Here is a 20,940-nt window from a genome sequence, read left to right as displayed (position 1 = left end):
CTTTTCATCTTAAATTCAATTGTAGATGCAACTTACAGCACATGTACACTAGTGTAGCTAAGTTAAAGTCACAGGGAATTAGGAGTGGGCTCATGCCTCCCCACCATCAGAACCCCCTGTTTTGTGAGAAAGCAAGCACCTCTTCCCCAATGGATAAAGGAGGGGGGGCACCCCCTTCCCTTCGTTTACCTGAAACTGCTATCAGTGTACAGCCTCCCTCCTCTATGCTGCTTTGCTTTGAATGAACAGGAGTGGAACCCAGCATGCTCCACTCCTGCTCATTTTTAAACAGAAACTGCTCAGAGGAGAGAAGTTACACATGAGCACAGCCCCAAGTAAGCTAAAGGAAGAGGGAGCGGTCTCCAGATTCCCTCTTCCCATCCACATGGTGCTCTTATAAGCAGCTGAGTTGTCAAGGAGAGGGGATCTGACTCCCCCATGCTCTGATCCTCTTCCATTTTGCTCTAGGCAGGCCCAAAGAGGATCAGAGCACCAATTGGAATGGCAGGCTGGAGAGGGTCGTAGACAGGTTGTGGACTCTTCAGTTTGCCTCCCTTCCTAGTTTGCCACTTGATGCAACCATTTCATGTTGCTTCATGGATGGACTGGCCTTGTTGGAAATGGTGTGGAATAAGGAGCTAAGGGTAAAGGAATTACAGTTTTAAGAAGGAACACTTCCAAGCAGCTTCACATGTACGATTAGCTGCAAGTTACTTCTTTTGCAGCAACTATGAAAAAGCAAATTGTCTCCTTCCTCCCCCCCCCCAAATCAAAAACAAGTTTGTTATGCAGTGCCAAGGGGGGAAAAAAAAACCCTGAAACTTTGCAAAATGGTAAGAGCTTGTGCAAAGCAACCCACAGTGTAGCAGACCGTGGTTCTTATCTTTTGTCAGATTATAAATTTATAATGATTTACAGTAAATGGAAAAAAACCCTCACACACTGAGCATCAACGATTGATGCAAAAATAGCTGGAAGTGACTATATACCAGTTCGGAAGAATGAATCACTTAAAATCTTTTAAGTACATGCAACATGCAACCCAGTCTTATCCATCTTTACTTGGAAGTGAAGTATTCACACACAGTGTTCAATGGGACTTAAACGCTAGTAAGGAAGTACAGGACTGCAACCTGTCAGAATTTAGCAATATCGTCTACTTGATACAAACTACTGTTTACCTGATATGTGGAATGTTTTAAGGACAATTATGAATACAAAAGGCAAGGAGATTACCGGTAAAGACATAAATGAGACATTAACTCCAGAAACCACATTAGGAAAGTGGGTTTCCTTAAGCAAAACATACTTGGAAGCAAGAAATCTGAGCAGCTTTTTTTAGGTAAGTGTATTTATGGCTGGCATGTCTTTTGTTTGTTAGCTTCAAATCTTTAAGTATATTAAAATATTTTCTCAAATGTGGAAAGCCAAAGATAAATGGATTAATGCCCATTTATAATGACAATCAAATGCGATACCATGTAATCTCCAGCTGCAAAGTAGCAAACAAAGGGTTATTTTGCAACCCCTATGCAAGGATAAAATCCCTTGGTCAAGCATGGGCTGTCTGGAAAAAAGCCTACAATATGCTATAGCAACATGGATTTAAATATAAAAGGTAGTTGTTTTTTAAAAATGGGAATTGTATACAAGTGAATGGAGATTAATATACGGTACTTTCAAAGGAGAGCATGTGAATTCAGCAGTGGGGTAAGCTCTGTTCTCACTCACCCTTCCATTTCAGCCTCAACTGACACACTCCTGGATTGAAATCACCCAATCCAAAGGTTTCAAGAAAACTGCTTTGTGTGTTTTGTGTTCCCAAATATCCGGCATGTTAAGCCACTCAAATCTTTCTTCAATGCTTTATTTTCTTTTTTAAATCTTTCATGAGCTGTTTATTTACTGAAACTGGCTTTGATAGGGGTGGGGAAGTTGCTTCATGATTGATTCAAAGGCCAGCCATTCAACATTGTGCAAACGAAGGTGGCAGTCAACTCTGAGCAGGTTCCCTCAAGTCAAATCCAGGGAAGAAGGCTGTATGTATATTGGATATGCAAGGAGCACACGCCCACAGGACACTCACCGCTGAAAAGGTTTATGTCTGTATTCATGCCAAGACTTTACAAACCTCAATTTTTCACAGAGCATCTTATGTACCAGATGCTTGAAAAATAATGCTGCAGTCCTCCACAATAAATTTAGCCCTGACTTGAAAGCAAATAGCACAAAAATGTGGGAAATCAGAGCCTAGATATGATATAAAGCTGGATTAACACAAGTAGGAGTCTGGTTACTAGAAATATAACATTGTTCACATTACCAAGTATCAAACCTTAGTCAGTGATACTATTTTTTTTTAACTAAACTAAGGCTGTAATCCTATACGTACATCCTATACGTACATGATCTATATGTACATGAAAATAAGCCCGATTGACTTTAATGGGAATTAAATCTGAGTAGACATGCATAGGATTGGGCCCTAAAGTATTGCTTAATGTAATTTGTGAAATATAGTTTATTACAAGTGCAAAATAGTTTATAAAATGCTCTAAAACCAATCTAGTCCCATATACCAGTGTTTCTCAAACTGTGGGTTGGGACCCACTAGGTGGGTTGCGAGCCAATTTCAGGTGGGACCTTGTTCATTTCAATATTTTATTTTTAAATTTGGGGATTTAAAATTTAAATTTGGTCGGCATTTGGGGAAATGATACAGATCTGTACTTTTAACAGGCTATTCTGTATATGCTTTTAACAATGATAGTAAATAGGATTTATTCCTGGGAAAGTGTGGGTAGGAGTGCAGCCTAGGATTATTAAAAATGTCCCTACTTGATGATGTCACTCCCAGTCATGACATCATTTCCGGTGGGTCCTGACAGATTCTCATTCTAAAAAGTGGGTCCTGGTGCTAAGTGTGTGAGAACCACTGCCATATACTATTAATATCTAAGTATCTATGTAATGACAACATACACAGAATGATAGTTCAAATATCTTGCCCTCCAAACAATTCATGAACAGGGATACTTGTATGCGCATTTGTAGCATGAATTCTCACAGTACAGATTACTATCCTAGTCATTCCATCCCCTCCCCACTTTTTCCTCCCTTTGCTTTATTAATATAGTTTGCAATTGGTGGTGTAGCTAGGTCATTTGACACCCAGGGCCCAAAAATTCTTATTACCCCATATGACATAATTAATTAAATTAATTATTACTATTTAATAATTCATTCACATTTTAATACCACCCTTCCTCTAAGCAACTCAGGATTTGAAATGAATAATAACAATGCCCAGAAAATAAATGCAATGAATATTTCCCCACAAGCAATGGATGAAATTCTGCATCAAATGGTATATAACATGATGGTATTATTCCTAAAAACCACGATTTTCAGAATTTTGGTCACTAGGGTGTCACCCCCACCCCAAGAATGTCTAATTGACCTGTTTTGAGTTAAGGCAGTGGTTCTCAAACTTTTAATGCCGGGACCCACTTTTTAGAATGACAATCTGTCCAGGACCCACTGGAAGTGATGCCATGGCTTGAAGTGACATCAAGCACAATAAAATAAATTATAAATAATTAAACTTTAATTAAAAAACAAATAATTAAATAAAGGGAAGCCAGCCCTGTTCCACCAAGTGAATTTTCTTTGTAGCCTGCCTGCAAGAACATCCCAACACCACTAAAAATATCAGTGAGATTTTCAGCCCTCCCCAGCGCCCAGTTCAGTGTAAACTCTTTATTTCAAGCATAGCACTATCAGGACCCACTTGGCTTTACAAGTCTAAAAACAAATAAAATGGACCTTACCAGCTGAAGCCTGTTTTATTCTTTGGGGGGTGCTGCCTTCTGGAGCATTTGTTGAGCTCCACTTTCATCAGCTTGGGACTATACAAGCCAGCCTAGCATTCCCCTTTGCCTGACTTGACCAGGAGCCAAGGCAGTTTGCTTACTCATGAGTGAACACGACCATGTGGCTTACTTTCATTTTCCATAGGGCTGAATACATTCGTCTGCTTGGAGGGAGGGACTTCCTTCTTGGGTATTTTGGGGGGGCTGCATCCATTGGATTGGAACCATTCTGGTGTCGTTGGATTCCTCTCCACCTGCCGTTTCCGACGGACTAAGGCAAGTCCACCTACTTGCGCGCAAACGCGATATGGCTCGGTTTCACTTTCCTTAGGGCTCCATGCATTTTTGTTGTTCTGGTTTTTTGGCCATAACTTTTGATGGAAAGGAGATTTTTCAATCCAGTATTTTGCACTGCATTCCACTGCAAATTCCTCATCCAACAGTATATAGCACGATGGGGTTTCTCCTAATCTCTGTGATGTTAGTGATGTTGGGGCATTTGAGGTGTCACCCCCCAAGAGTGGTATCCAGAACAGACCGCCCCCACCCCTGGTTAGCTACGCCACTGCTTGCAATAGCCTCCCCTGCACTAGATTCCAATACTAAACTGTGTTACTAGACTGACCAGATCAGCTTCTTTCAGAAACAACAAAACTTCAGAGCTTAAAAATAAGTGACAGAAACTTTAGTCTCAGATGAATCTGATAATAGAATGGCTGCAATTCAGATATGTTCAGCAACATTAACTATCTGTATTATGTGAGGAATGGGAAGCAGCATGCTGACATTTTGCATTCAAATGCTTGCAATTACAAGAATGTGCACTAGTCCAGATGCATCTAACCCCCAATCAGATGTTTAGCATCTAGAAACCCAGAAGAAGAACTCTTAATACATATGTACATATGAATATTTTTTAAAAGTACCACAAATTCTCAAAAACCTAAAATAGGGAGATCGTTTTCCTGGTGAAAAACTTACTAGAAAACAGATATGTCCCTGATAAATAGGAAAAGTTGGAGCTTATGACATATAGCATCTTACAACTGAAGTAAACAGTTGTACAGTACTTATAAATAAAGTAGACTTCAAGAAGTCAAGCTCCAAATTTCTTATACCACGTATAACATGATATGCATGTCCATAAATAGACTTTAAATTAATTCATAAGACTAGCCATACTTTCCGTCAAGTCTACATTTCTATCATATGCATCTGCATATCAAAGCAAATAACAAAATGCCAACTAAGCACTAAGAGACAATCCATTAAGGCAGTAGTTCTCAAACTTTTCAACTGGTGGCTCCCTTGACCTTTTGGGACATTGGCCACAGCTCCCCATTAGGACTATAATCCTATACATTGCATAGGGCAGCAGGGTTTTCATTAGGATTCTGTGGCTCCCCTGGCTGATTTCCATGGCTCATCAGGGAGCCACAGCTCAGTTTGGGAACCACTGGACTAAGGAAAAGAAAAACGTGGATGGACTGCTGATCACACTATGAAGGTAAGCAAAGCTGTGTTGGTTGTACAATCACCACTACAAAGTTTCATTGTTTTAAAAGCTTCCTTCTACATTTGTGCAGTTAGAAGACTAAGGGCCCAATCCTATCCAATTTTCCAGTGCTGGTGCAGTTGAGCCAGTGGGGTCTGTGCTGCATCTTGTGGTGGAGAGACAGTCACTGGGGCCCTCTTAAGGTATGGGAACAAGGGGCTGCATTATGCCTACACCGGAGCTGGAAAGCTGGATAGGATTGGGCCCTAAGATGGTCACACATCTCAAGTAAAATCTTTTAATTGTTAGATATTAGTTGCATTCCTTTTTCAGCAAAATTCCTTGTTACTGAGGAATTCACAATACAAATTTGTAAGCAGCATCTACATGCACATCATCAATAAAATCTCTCGGTTCTTCCTAAAACTGAGGATTTTCCATGCATGCTATTAACTGTATTACCAATTTTCTAAGCAGAGAAACATTTTAAAATAGGTACAGAATTCTTTTGCAATTCAGATTTACCAATGAACTATGAAACATTTTACTTTGCTGGAGAAACTGTGATCATTTCATAGCCTCCTTAGTTTCTATTAAGCAGAAATAATGTGAAGAAAATACATTTTACATTTTTAACATGTGACTCAGAGAAAAAGCATGGCAATAAATAGATTTTCCAGTCATAACTATTAACAAAATAACTTAGTTTCAATATTAAATGTGATTTGAAACATATAATTGAAGAATACATCATTATTATTGATACTGGTTGATGCAAATTAGAATGTTATTATAATGCCTCTAAAAACTCTACTGGGAAGACAGTAAAATGTATTATCTGAGAAACTACAGATTGGTTTGTTATCAATATGCATGATATCACTCCTGTTCCATATTTATTTTGAAGAATGGAACCACTTTTCAAATAGATGTGTTCAAGATCACAGCTAGAACTTTCAATTGATTAAAGCAGGGTTTTTCAAACTGGGGCGTCGCGACGCCCCAGCCTGTGGGCTCTTACCTCTTCCCCCTTAAGGGGTGGGGGCAGCCTGGAGGCAGGGAGGAGGCAGCGGCGCAATCTCCAGGATCGCATTGCTCCCAGTAGTACATTCACAAATGACAGCTTGTGCAGAAGAGTCTCTCCAAATGCCTTCAAGGAATGGGAACCTTCCTGAAAGGAGAGATGGTCCTTTGTGCCTGAAAACGGATTAGTGGCTACTGCAGATAATACAGCAGGATGTGACATGCTGATTTCACTGGCTCCCAAAAGCAACATGCCTGCTGCATTTTAAACCAACTGAAGTTTCCAAGCCAGTGGTTTCATAAACCACAGCAAAGTAAACCAATCTACCTGTCTACAAAGATCTATTAATTGATGACAAATCCAAATTACCCAGGATTGCGTGCACCAGGTAAAGTTGGGCAAAGGCTCCCTGACCACCTTGTTGACACTCAGGAGCAATGCTGGATTCAGGAAAACTCTCAAGTCAAAAAACTGTCTTTTAAAGGGAAATACGAGCCTATACATTACAAGCATACACTGCACTACTGGCCCAGAAGCTCTCCTAACAAACAGCACCCACCTTGCCCGAATTTAATTTCAGATTATTCACCTCCATCAACACTATTCCTGATTCCAGATACCAGCTGAGGACATGCACTGTTTCCCTAGCTGAAGAAGGATAATCTTCCCAGACAATGGAAAATAAAGTTAGAGCTGTCTGTCATCTGCATATTGATGGCACCCAACTCTAGATCTTTGGATGACCTAAGCAATAGTTTCACTTAGCTGTTAAAAAGCATGGAGGACAAAATTAACCCTGAAGGACTCCACAGAGCAAAAGATTGAAAAGGAGTCCCCCAGCACCACCTTCTGTAATCTATCCTGCAGGAGGGAGTAGAGACAGCTGAAAGTCAGCTCCACAATCCCATTCCTTCAAACTGTTCCAGAAGATTCCAGGGTCAATGGTAGTGAAAGCTGCTGACAGGTTCAGCAGACAAAACAGGGACGCATGTCTCCTATTTAGCTCCTGGAAAAGGTAATCCACCTAAGAGATCAAAGTAATTTCAGTCTCAAATCAGGTCAGAAGCCGGAACGAAATGGGTCAAGATACAGTCTCATCCAGGAATTCCTTTAGGTGGTCAGCTCTAGGAGCTCAAGCACCTTCCCCAAAAAAGGCACAACTGTATATCCACTAATTTGCAAAATTTAGGGCCCGATCCCACACTGCTCACCAGCCCCACAGTACAGCAGCACTGAAATGGCAGCTGCTGTATCCTGTGAGGCAGGAGAAGCAACCAAAGCTCTCCTTGGGGTAAGGGGACATTGGTTCCCTTACTCATGTAGCACCCCCGCAACCCCAATGGGTCTACTCGGATATGTGCTCACTGGGTGGTACAAAACCGAGGAGAATTGTGTTGAACTGCAAGGCTTGGGAAGGGGGACAGAGTCTAGTGGCAGCCTCTGCCACCATCCCTGCCTCTCTCCCAAGCCCAATCCGCCTCCCATTCTGCTGCCCAGTGGGGAGCTGACCATCCGCATCCACATCCAAGGTGCTCCTGCCATCAGCACAGAGACCCAGCACTGAGTGGCGTGAGCCAAAGCTATAGTGAAGCTATAGTAGACAAGCTATAGTGAAATCCTATGCATATTTACTTAGAAGTTAGTTCCATTCTGTTCAATGGTGTAAATAGGATTGCAGCCTGAAAGTCCAATCCATGCCTGGGTACTCAGAAGTCCCATTATAGTCAATGGGGCTTACTCCCAGGAAAGAATGCACAGACTGTAGCCTTAGACTGCAATCTTAGACTGGCCACTGCGGCGTGCATTACAGCACACTTGTGACAGCTGCGAGCATGTGGCACATGCAAGCAGTACTGTTGAGGCAGTGGATTGGGCTGCTATTCTCTGTTAGTCATCAGAAAGAAGGATGTTTATCATGGGGAAGTATTATTGGAGCATTACTGGAAGTACTACTTTGATCACCACCAGAGGATCAAAAGCAACTGTAAGAAAAACACCACAAAAATAAAGGAAAACTCAGCTACACAGATTGTTAGTATTCCTGAAAAGTTTTGAAAAATGGTTCTTCATCATTTGAAAACATGATTTTATACCACTTAGTAAAAGATGCTTGCAAAGATGTCTCTGCTGCTGCTCACCCAAGCAGACTTTTGTTTTAAACTAAGAATAAATACATATATGTACAAATTTGTGAAGAGTCCTGAAGTCCAGGCCTAATCTTGCTCAGCTCCACTCACTTAGGTCAATTCAGCTTTTCAGATTTATCTAACCACTGCTCACACATAACTTTGCAGTTTTTAAGCATCAGAACATTGTTTTCAGGTAATATATGGTGGGTGCTGACATTTTTTTTACACAGGTGCAATTTTTGCACTTCCATGGTTCAATCACAGACTATGGAATACACTCAGCGAAATACTTGTTTTGTACAAAAATATCACTTGGGAACATTTTTTGATGCATGCCTGATGAGAACTGGTTTTCTGAAAGAGCTATTTGAGGGGTGTGTACGTTTCCTGAACATATAGTAACACACAAGCAACGGGTGGAAGAAGCCCTATCAAATGAGAGCCTCCTCACCTCAAAAACCAATTCATTAACATCACTACAATATTATCGTAAAGGAGTGAGTGACACAAACAGCACCAGCGAAGTCGCCATATCTGTCTATGGCACATACTGTGTGATGATGTGTTGACACAAGTGTCAGTTACACACTATTATAATCACTTGGAGTGATTATAATACAAAGGAACAGTAATCATGATTAAGCATCAATGAAATCAGTAAGACAAGCTATAGTGAAAGCCTATGCATGTTTACTTAGAAGTTAGTTCCATTCTGTTCAATGGTGTAAATAGGATTGCAGCCTGAAAGCCCAATCCATGCCTGGGTACTCAGAAGTTCCATTATAGTCAATGAGGCTTACTCCCAGGAAAGTATGCATAGACTGTAGCCTTAGACTGCAATCCTAACCAATTTTCCAGCACTGATATAAGGGCAATGCAACTCCAAGGTAAGGGAACAAACATTCCCTTACCTTGAGGAGGCCTCCATGACTGTCCCCCAACTGTAGGATGCAGCACATGCCCCACTGGCACAGCTATGCCAGTGCTGGAAAGTTGGTTAGGATTGCACCCTCAGTTGTGTAACTAACCTATATCCCATTTATTTTATTGGGACTTAATCATGACTAACTTTCTTTGGGTACAACCACTGGTGCAGCAATAGAAAAAGATGACATCAATGTATTTTTATTTCATACCAAAGGTAAGTAAAATAAGAAATTCCATCAAATTCTCTGGAGATTGCTCTAAACATCAGAATGCAAACAAATCTAGGAAGTAATTAAATGTTCAGATGTTTATGCTTCTAACATAGCAAAACAAAAAGATTCTATCTAAAGTTTCAAGAGTTTTGGATACTCAATAAGTCTTAATAATCCTACTCTGAAAACTTAAGCACTATCACTGAAGTTGATATTACAAACATTTCTTGATTTTCAAAGACACTGACAAAGGAAGTGAACACCACCACACACACAAAGAGGAACTTGACTTCTGAGAACTCTTATTTACGAACTGTAAAATCAGGAACACAGTCTCCTATAAAAAAAGAAAAAGAAATGCTAACAGTTTTCTGGAGAAAAAAAAAGAAAATTGAGAAAACTTTCAAAATACATTTCTTAATCAAACCATTCACTCAAGTTTTTTCTTCCTAGGTGCTCCCTTTGTACTTCACTACATTTTGTAAATTGTGCTGACAGAGTCACACAGTTGTATAGCTACTGCCAATCATGGAGTTGCATTCAATAAATTAAAAATGGATCAAACTTTAAAATGTATGCAAAAATGAAGGCACAACATCCAGTTTTATATATAAACCACAGTCAATACACTCCTTATCACCCTATTTAAGGAAAACAAATTTCACTCAACAGTTTTGTAGTGCTTTTGTGAAGTAAGAGGAATATAACCACAGTTGCTGCAAGACTCTTGCAAAATATTGCCTTTAGAGTGGTAAAAGTACTTTGATGTAGAACTAATAACTGATTCTGTTGATAAATTTCTCCAGTAATTAATTACTTATCAGCTGATATATCACAGTCAGCCTTGATAATGCAACTAAATAATGTTTTCATTATAACACAATTCAACTGTTCAAACACTTCACAGATAGTTTATATCTATCCACTTTATAGCTTTGTAACAGCCCAGTCCTCTGCTTCCTATGCAGTGCCAAAGCAGCTACCGCTGTATCCAGTGGGCGCCAGGAAGCTGCCAGGAGTCTCCTTGGGGAAGGCCCTGGCAATGGGTCTCCTATGAGGAAGACCCTGAGGAAGGCCCCAGCAATGGGTCTCCTCACATCTGTGCCAGCTATTTTGCCGGCACAGACGCGAGAGCCTCCATGTTGAGACTTCCAGCCCAACACGGAGTTCAGGATCCAGCAGAGCTGCTCCGCCGGTCCCACCCCCTCCCGCCCCAGTTCTTCCCCCTGCCTACCCTTGTTCCACCCTCCCCTGCCCCTCAGAGGCCTCACCACTACCTGGTGGACCCACTTACCCCCAGTGGTAGTGCATCCTCCTCCTGCCGGCACTGCATCCAGCGCTTGACTAGGGTTGGCCCAGCACCAGCACTCCCTACTGTCCAGGTGCCAGCTCAGCTTCGGTACTGGGAGAGTTTAGGATTGGAGCCCAAGTCTGGCCAGCATTATTATTCCCATATCACAGGTGAGAGGCTGAAAGAACAGTAGCCTTCCTAAGTCTATGTGGTAAATTTGTGGCTGGGGTAAGAGTGGCGCTGGAAGAATCCTAACTCAGAAACCACACTCTTCACCACTACATGACACCAGCTCTCATGGATAAGGAGAAAAAATGAACCTGGTTTTGTGCAGAAGACTCATGAAGCAAGTCAATACCAATCTGATATGAGAGATGAGGCTGGTTGAGACGATAATACCAGTGCTAGTCACCAAGCAAGGAGGACAAGGACAATATATATTTGAGGAGGCCATAACTAAAGAAGGTAAGTGTTCACTAGGATGGTGGCGAGAAGACCAAAACTAGCCTCACAGCTCAGTCTTTCATTGGTTGGAAATACCAATTTACTTAGGCTAAAGTTGCAAAAAGAGAATGAAGATTCTAACATGGGCATTCCATGGATGGTGCCTCAGTTGACCAACGTTTGATGTTACTATGTTAAAAGCAAGAACTCAATCCTCCTATTTAAAAGGCCTGTTGTAATTATTTTGTTCATTTAAAACATTTCTAGACTGCCTTTTCAGAGGGTTCACTTACAAATAAAAACAAGCAACAAAGTCACACATAAGTACATTTAAAATATCTAGTAAAACAACCAAAAGGCATGCCAGAAAATCAACCAAATGCAAATTAAAGTAAAAAGGGTTGTTTCCATTGTGAAAAATTGATATATATATGTACACCATCTCAACACCACCCAACTGTTGGGTACAGTGAACATAAGAAGAGTCCTGCTGGATCAGGCCCAGGGCCCATCTAGTCCAGGTTCCTGTATCTCACAGTGGCCCACCAGATGCCTCAGGGAGCACACCTGATCACAAGATACTTGCATCTTGCTGCCATTCCCCTGCATCAGGCATACCCTCGCACCCCCCAACGAAGACAACCATTGCATTTGGTTTAACAGCCCAATCCTGAGCTGCCCGTTGCGACAGGACTGCCGCGGTGCTGAAACAGCACTGAAACCGCTGCCGCAGCATCCTACACACAACACGGCAACCGCTGCCGGCTCCTCGGGGCCTTTCGTCACCTTCCCCCGGATAAGGGAAAGTAGTCCTGCAATGGGACTGCTCGATTCTGTGGCAGTCCTTGGGCTGCCAAGAGCCCAATCAAGAATCAAGAGCCTCCATGTCGGACCAGTGGCCCAACATGGAGGCTCTGGTTGAGGAGGAGTAGAGCTCCTCTGGTCCTGCCTCCCTCCTGCCCCGCTCCCTTCCCCGACACGCTTCCTTCCCACCCTCTCCCCATCCTGGAACACCTCCTCCCCACTTCCCCCCACTCCCACTCTCGCCTTTCCATCTTTACAGGATCCCAAGAGAGCTCATAACACCAAGATAATGCAACAATAAAACAAATAAATTGATAACTAATTCAATAAAGAAAACCACAGCAGCAACAAATAAAACACCATACCAAACCAATAGGGCAGCTATTTTTAACCTTTTTCATCTCAGGTCACAGTGACAAGGTGCTAAAATTGTCAAGGCACACCATCAGCTTTTTGACAACTAACAAGGCACACCATGCTGCTGGTGGGGGGCTCACATCAATGGCCTTAATAATAAATGACCCTCGCCCAAATGCCCATGGCACACCTGCAGACCATTCGTGGCACACCAGTGTGCCACAGCACACTGGTTGAAAATTGCTGCAGTAGGGGAACAAGAAAGCCTTAGGACCCTTATGGAAGGTCAGCAAAAAGGGGGTCATTATTAACTAAACGGGCAGCATTCCAAAAATAACCAGGAGCCATTACAGAGAAGGCCTTGTTGCCACCAACCAAATATCAAAAGGTAACAGCACCCACAGCAGGACCACCTGAGACAACTTCATGGAAGGTGGTAAGGTGGTATTCAGGCACAATGTTTGTCAGCTGTAGATGGGTGGGGAGGATTTTCTCCCCATGACTGGAACACTATAATGTTCTGGATTTCTCTCATCTAACTAAATCTTTTCCCACATTCTGTGTTTGTCTCTACAGCCCTAAACGGTACAATTCCAAGCAAATATGTCTGAAGAAGCTATATATTTCATGATAAGGTTAGTATTTAAAACATGTCTGAAGAAGCTACATATTGCATGCTAAAGCAAACAGTGAACAAACTGGAAAATTCTAAAACTGCAAAACATTGCAAATGCAAGTTGACGCATCTGTACCGAAAAGCAAATTAAATCACCTTTGCCTTCTAATTTTGCAGTTATGAAAATTTACATACTGTAGATCAGGGGTGCTCACACTTTTTTGGCTCGAGAGCTACTTTGAAACCCAGCAAGGCCCAGAGACCTACCAGAGTTTTTTTTACAATGTTCGCGCCATCATAACATATAACATTTATGTGTACAATGTATGTTGGTGTACCTTGAGCCCCACTGAGTATAACAGGACTTAATCCTGAGTAGACATGCCTAGGATTAGGCTGTGAGGCTGCAATCCTAGCCACACTTACCTGGAAGTAAGCCCCATTGAGTACAATGGGCCTTACTCCAGGTGTTTCCTCCCAGAGGCACCTGAAGGGGGGGGTCGGCACTCCGTGATCTACTCATTTTGCCTCGCGATCTACCGGTAGATCACGATCCACCTATTGAGCACCCCTGCTGTAGATACTTGCCTATAAGGTGAGAAATTTCTGCCAATAAATCGAATGTAAATCACCTCCTTGCCTCCACCTCCTTATATGCGAGGTCACTCAGGGGTCAGGGTTGTGTGCCCTTTCAGCAGTAACACCTCAACACTACTCAGCAGCTGAAAGCCTGAGGGCTGTATAAAAAGCTGCTGTTTTTGGAAACACACATCTCTCATAATTTTAAATTCCAGCCAAAGTCTCCATAGCAGGAGTTCCCTAGGCAAGGACTGCAATATCGAAAAGTTGTGGTCTCTCAACTGCCATTGGATAGATGTAGTTTAATCATGCTATCTATGCCTTGAATAGAAGAAAAAAGGGGGAAAAAAACCACATACTTTCTAGTAGACTAAAATAATATAGTGCGGCGAAAGAACTTCACATTGGCAGTACTATATTAAGAGATTCTTAGTGTGTACATTTCTCACAGATGTGCGAGACCTATGGCTTGTCAGACTGTTGAGACCACTGCTGACTGTACAATAAAGGTACTGGGCCTTTTCTCTTTATGTCATGTGGGCTTCATAGCACACAAAAGAATTTCCAGTCAAAAGGTTTGACTAGGGTTTATAGGTAACCAGGTGGTTTTCATATTGTTTCAATATTTATCTTGTTTTTAAATTCCATTGAAGAAAAGAAAAAAGAAAGAAAACCTGGGGAATCGATTTAAGAAGCTCTGTAATATTGTTTTTCTCAAACAAGCATGCAAAAATGTACAGTTCTTAGGTAACGATTATTGGTAGTTTATTTTTCAGGAACTGGTCTTGGGTAAAATAAGACAGAACTATAGTCAGACACCTCCCTAAATGTACCCCCCCAACTTATCTGAGGGTCATAAAAATTCCATGATTTTTTGTGTTCAAAATCTGCCCTCAGCTTATATGAGATCAGCTTATACTCGAGTATCAGAGGTACTTTTTACCCTTGAAAAGTGGTATATAAATATATATGTGGTATATAAGTACTCTGAATAATGATAACGTATTATCTAAGAGGAGAAGGAAAAAGAAGAAAACTGGAATCATATGTCTCCATACATAAGAAAATCAACCTGTTGCTAAAAGTCAAGTCAAGTCAACCTTTATTAGGCATAAAGCTAAAAGCAAAATATTTTCGAAGGAGAGGGAGGGTACAAATATTATACTGCAGTTTAAATTCATAAATATGCCCCACATGTAGAGTAATACTTTCAAGGGTGATGCAATTTCAAATCATTTTACTAAGGAGAGACATTCACCGCTCTTCGTTTTTAAAATAACAAGAGACAGCTTGTTATTTAGGAGAGACAGCTCTTCGTTTTTAAAATAACAATATAAGTTGGCAATCAGCTGTTCAGCCCTATGAGTTGCTGAATAACATCTGAAAGAGCAGTTTTTCAGAAGACTTTATTTTGCATAAATGCAATATATGAGCATAGTGGTGGCCTTTCCTATACCTCACCTCACAAGTATCCAAATGTGATTTTTGAGGCAGGATGGTATAGTGGTTCTAGAGTTGGTGGTATAAAAATGTGAAAGATACATAAATAAAAATTTAAAAATGTTATTGCATTGTCACAGCTTCTACTGCAGACTGTCTGGCAATCTACCCACAAGGCTCTCACAATTTAAGTCATTTCTGCCCAATGTTGCATATATGCAACAGGGATGAAAGGTATACACCTGTGGGCTCGGCAGAAATGGGTTAATGGGTCTTAGCAAAACATCTGGACATCTTGTAAGAGTCAATATGGAATAAATATGTCCTGCTGCACTTGTTTCATATTGCTTTTTAAAAATTTGCCCAGAATATGAATTTTTTTCCATTTTATACAGCATATGAATGGTTCAAGCTATAATAATCTGCACTAAAATTATAAAACTAAAGCAGACCAAAATTGCTCTGTATAGCTCACATGTCTTTGTTTTATAGAAAGTACAGTAATGCATTCCATTACTTACATTCTGACTTTTAGAAACACCATCTATGACAATTTTTCAGAAATGTTGCCTTGGGTGTTTTGCCAATCACAGACCTCCCAACCATGTGCAAATAGCAGGCATCCCTTCCCACTAGTGCTTGCTTAATTCCTAACATGAGATGAGCTGGAGCTCAAATGTACCTGAGCATCATACCCGTGGGTATGACATTTCTCTCCCTTAGTCCTAGATACAGAAACATACTATGCTCATACTCAAAAAATTTATCTTCTTCATGACTACTTGATGAATTCTGAATTACTACTTGATGTGGGGTTGAACTTTGTTTCCTGAAAGAGGTGGGCATATTGGTGAGCTCTACTCCCCTTCCCATTCAGCAACTAATTTCTTAAAAGAGCATGTTAATGAAGTGACCACATAATTAGTCAGATCAACAGTCCATCTGTCTACTTAGACAGGCAATCGTTCTCCACTCTTAGGCAGAGTGGGGCCTTTCCCATTTGGAGGTTCCAAGGATACCTGCGACCACATGTACTTTACCACTGAGCTATGAGCCCAGAGCTCATATACCTCTAGAAACCACCGTTTTTGACTGACAGATCCTGCCCCCAAATGACTTGTAGCCCAGTAGCCAGCACTGGAAAACATGAAAGCTGCCATGGGCACATTTATGGACTGCAGGATTAATTCACCTGTTTCCAATGCACTTTGGTGCCGAGAAGAAACACAACTAAACCTTGTCCAAACGTTAACCGTCCCACTTCAATAGCATCTGACCCATCCAAACACTGTATGACTGTTTACAACAAGACGGTAACCCCTCTCAGGTTTAAACAGCCTTTCCTCTCCCCCTCGGGAAGGCAGGGGTCTGTTCCGTTCTGCCCTCCAAGGCAAAAGGATGAAGGGACTCCTCACTGGGGCACTGCTGCAATTCCCCCCCCCCCCAAGCAGGGTCCTGCAATCGCAACCCAACACAGTGGTTGAAACTGTTTCTGGGAAAGAGAGGAAGTGATTGCGGGGAGGTTTCACCAGTGGAACATCAGCCTTTCACACCACTGTTAGAAACCACAGGAGCTGGGGCGGGGGGCATCTTGTCTCCACAGATCCCCAGCCCCGAACACCTTGCCTGGGCACCTCTCCCCAAGCCCCAGCACTGTCTTCTCCAGCAGGACCGCCTGGCGAGCTGCAGTCCGGGAATGAGGAAGTCGAAAGAGCTGCTTCCACACCAGCGCGACGCAGAGCGGGCGCTGAAAGAGCCAACGCAGAAGCCGGTCCTCCTCCACCCGCACTGGGCCCCCAAGCGCCCCCTTCGCGGTCTCCGCGGCTCCACGCCTTGCGGGCGCTTCCACCGGCTCCTGGGGGCGACGGTGCAGAAGCTACAGGAGGGAGGCGCGGCCGGTGGCGCTTCCAAGCCCAGCAGGTTCACTGGAGCTGAAGTTCGTGGCTGGCCGACGGAGGAGCCCGTCCTCAGCTGGGCAGGGAGCCTCCCTCCCCTTGGGAGCCATCCCGGGCGCAGGGGCCGCTTCGCACCCCCCGAACCCGTGCCGTGCAACGCGCCAAGACGCTGCCCTCCTTCGCAGCGCTCCAGGACCCGCAGCAGAAACACCGGCGCGTGCAAGGGCAGGAGCGCGCCGGCTGCCCAGGGCGAGGGAGGCGCACGCAGTGGAACTGCCTTCGGAGTGGACGCGCACGGACCGGGCTCACCTCCGAAGGGGGCTCCGCTCCGCTCCTCTTCTTCTTGCTCGCCCGGGAGCGCACACGCCTGGCGGAGGGAGGGCTGCGAGGCGCAGAGGACGCCCGCTCAAGGGAGCGCCATGTCCCCCGCGCGGTCCGAAGAGGCTGGTGGCCGCGGCTGGGCTCCTCGCCGGCTCCGGAGGAGAGCGGAGGACGCCCCTGGCGCCTGTCACTGTCGAGGCTGGGCGGCAGCCTGCACGCTCCGCTCCCGCCCCCCGCGGCTCGGCCTCCCTCTCACTTCCTAGCTGGAAATTCCCACTGACGTTGCGAGAGCGAGAAAGAAACACCCGCCGCGGGGAGGGAAGGAAGCGGGAAGGCAGGGCGGCGGGGGCGGCACCGCCGGCAGGGGCGCACCCGGGGCGTTGCCAGAGCCCAAGCCTGAGCCTGTCTACTCGGAAGCAAGTCCCCTTAGAGTCAGAGGGGCTTCCTCCCAGGAGGGACTGACTGGGCTGTGAGAGCCCAATCCTAGGCTTGCTACTCAGAAGTAAGTCCCATTATAATCAATGGGGCTTACTCCCAGGCACGTGTGGATAGGATTGTAGCCTTATTCCCATGTCAGTGTACCCAGGAGGACTGGAATCAGCGGAACATGTGGAGAGTAAGCCCATGCCAGGAAGGAAATGTGTGGTTCGAGACTTGTGCTGTGCTGCACTTGGCCTTATATACCTGCAAAGGGGGGAGGCGGAGAAATCTCCTGCAGGTCAGCTGGCCTGCGAGCCCCGCCTTTCCCCTTCCCCTCTTCTTCTTCAAAGAAATGAGAAAATACTGTCAGTCCAGGGTGCCCTTCACTGCACAAGTCTTGGTTGCCCACTTTCCTTCCAGGCAGAGAGTTGTTTGCCCAGACAGACCTGAGCTCTGGCACCTTGGGAAAAAAAGAAAAAGTTTGGAGCCCTCCTCCCATGACAGCAATCGGAAAAGAAATTTTTTTCCTGCTTTAAAATCAGATCTTATGAAATTGGAAACAATCTTATGAATCGGAAGCATTCAACTTATTATTAACAGTCTTTATATACTGCTTTTCAACTAAATGATCACAAAGCGGTTTACAGTGAAAAATCAAATATCTAATGTCTCCCTGTCCCAAAAGGGCTCACAATCTAAAAAGATGCAAAAGAGGACCAACAGACTGCCACTAGAAAAGACACTGCTGGGAAATATAGATTTTGGGGTAGGGGTGGGGAATATAGATTTTTATTTTAAAAGTTTCATACTACAATAAATAATACAAAGGATTTGTAATACAAATCACATTTTACTTTTTCAGCTACAGTCACATTACATCAACTGTTTAACTAGAACACAGATAATCACGTTCTAGGTGGGTTCACCCCATCTAACCACTCCCACCATTTTTTCCACCTGTCTCTACTGGTACCCTTTCGTAAGCTGCAACACCGTATACTCTGGAGACCACAAAGTGGACCCATCCCTGCGTGTTGGTGGACTTTTCTCCTTTATTTCTTTGGATGCCCACTGCAAAAAGGACATAGAGATTTATCAATCTTACTGTAGACCAGGGGTGTCCAAACATTTTGGCATGAGGGCCACATTATCTCTCTGACACTGTGTCGGGGGCCAGGAAAAAGAAATAATTAATTTACATTTAAAATTTGTATAAATTTACATAAATGAATTTATTAGAGATGGAACTTATATGAATGAATGAAGGTCTTGTAGTAGCTCAAGGCCTATAAAAGGCCTTGCACAAAGCAAGGCCAGCCTTTCCTTTGCTGCCACTGTTGCATCACAGATGTGAAACAGCAAGTAGTGGAGGGAGCCCTCATCCCACAGCTCAGGTGAGAGGTCAAACAGTCATCCTCATGCTGAGAGCAGTTGCGTTGGGCCAGCATGGGCTCCAGCAAGTCTCCAGAGGGCCAGAAGCTCATTAGAGACTGGGGGCTCTCCAAGGGCTGGATTGAGAGCCCCCGAGGGCCGCAAGTGGCCCCCAGGCTGGGGTTTGGGCACCCCTGCCGTAGACCACGGCACCTCCCACCTACCATCTCCTCCCCTCCATTGTCCTGCATTACTCATCCTCTTGGGTCCCCTCATACCTCCCGCTGGCTCCTTCCCTGAGACGATAGTCTCCCAGGCCTGTTGGGCCAGTTCAGGCCACCTAAAGGCCCTCGCTACGCCCCTCCACAACTCCTTCACCGGCATACACTCTTGGACAAAATGGGCTACTGTTTCCATCAGCAGCGGGGCACCTACCGATCTAGAAGGTCCCTACCCCGAACAAGTCGGCCTCTTGCACCTCTTCCGATCTTCTTGCATCCGTGGGTTTCTTTCCCGTACACGTGTGATGACATCGCAATGCACTTCTGCTTAATTTCCCTCTTTAGCCCTCTTTTGCATCGTCCTGCAACTTAAAGGAAAAAAATCTAACCCGTTATCAATTAAAAGCGCTATATCTTCTAAATCTAAATTAAGCAAAAAGGTGTTTAGGTTCCTTTCTTCCGGGGTCAGAGGACAATCTTTAGCCGGGCGTCCCATTGTTATATCTCTCAGATTACGCCTGTCTTCTATTCTCATCCTGTTATTGAAGTCTCCGGCGACTATGAGGGACCTGTTGGTGATTGCGTAATCTTTGAGTTTGGCCCACAGTTCTTTCCTAGGTCCGGCCTGGATCAGGGCGTAGATTGCACCAAGTCTATAGCGCTTCTGATATTCCTTCCCGTTCCTCTGTATCCCAATGATGTTAAAATTGAGGACGACCAGTTGGCCTGCGACCACTTCCACCAACCTCTGAATTTGCAGATCATCTCAGTTTTGCGCTAGAATAGCCACTCCTCCTGTCCCCTTGGTCTTATAGGACCAAATGGATAGACCCCATGTCCAGAACCTCTGAGCATTGCTCCTGTCCTCTTCACCCTTAAAATTTAGCTCCTGCAGGATCACAAGGTCGTGGCTCAGAAAATTCACAGCGTCAAGAATTTCCTCTCTCCTCTTTTGTTGTCTCAGACCCCTCATGTTCCATGTTAATATTTTTAATTTTAACTGAGCCATTGATATACAATATAATAAAATAACAGAATTCCAATGAAAAATTAGTACTAAAAATTATTCCCGTTTCCAGCCTCTTGATCTCAAATATATTTTCGGTGGAGGGTTTCTTTCTCAGTTTCTCCTGCCACACCTTTAGGAATTTATTGGTTTCAACCAGGTGCTTATATTTACTCTCCTGCTCCTTCCACAGGTCCACGAGAATCTTCTGTTTTGCATCCTCCGGAGGTGGGGAGTCCCTTCTCACCTTCTTTCTTTCCTGATTTCTTGGTCTTTGAGGCTTAGGGTCTTCCTCCCGGGTCCTCGTCTCCCTGGGGGATTGGCAATGGTCTTTCTCATTTTGCCTTTTCTGGACTTTTTTTGTTCACTTGTGCGTTCTTTCCTCCATTCCTCAGATCCTTCATGCCGACCCTCTTCTCCCTCCATCGCCTCTGTCTCTTCCTCCTCTTGCGTCTGGAGTGCCTGGAACCTGTTGGTCCCCACAGGCGCCTGGGATGGGGTTTCTTGGCACTGCGT

General features: G+C 43.8%; 1 protein-coding gene across 1 annotated transcript in view; it reads right to left on the bottom strand.

Moving 5' to 3' along the window:
* NFKB1 (nuclear factor kappa B subunit 1) overlaps positions 1–17,578 on the bottom strand; it is an 87,208-nt gene extending 69,630 nt beyond the window's left edge. Inside the window, exon 1 of the mRNA XM_066631639.1 lies at positions 17,395–17,578. The gene's annotated coding sequence lies outside the window, so the exon portion shown is untranslated. The remainder of the gene's footprint in view (positions 1–17,394) is intronic.
* Between the last annotated feature and the right edge of the window lie 3,362 nt (positions 17,579–20,940).

Source organism: Tiliqua scincoides, chromosome 6 (genome assembly GCF_035046505.1).
Source record: "Tiliqua scincoides isolate rTilSci1 chromosome 6, rTilSci1.hap2, whole genome shotgun sequence".
In the NCBI taxonomy this organism is placed as follows: domain Eukaryota; kingdom Metazoa; phylum Chordata; class Lepidosauria; order Squamata; family Scincidae; genus Tiliqua; species Tiliqua scincoides.
The sequence above is the reverse complement of the archived record's forward strand: the minus strand, read 5'-3'. Positions and strand labels throughout refer to the sequence as shown.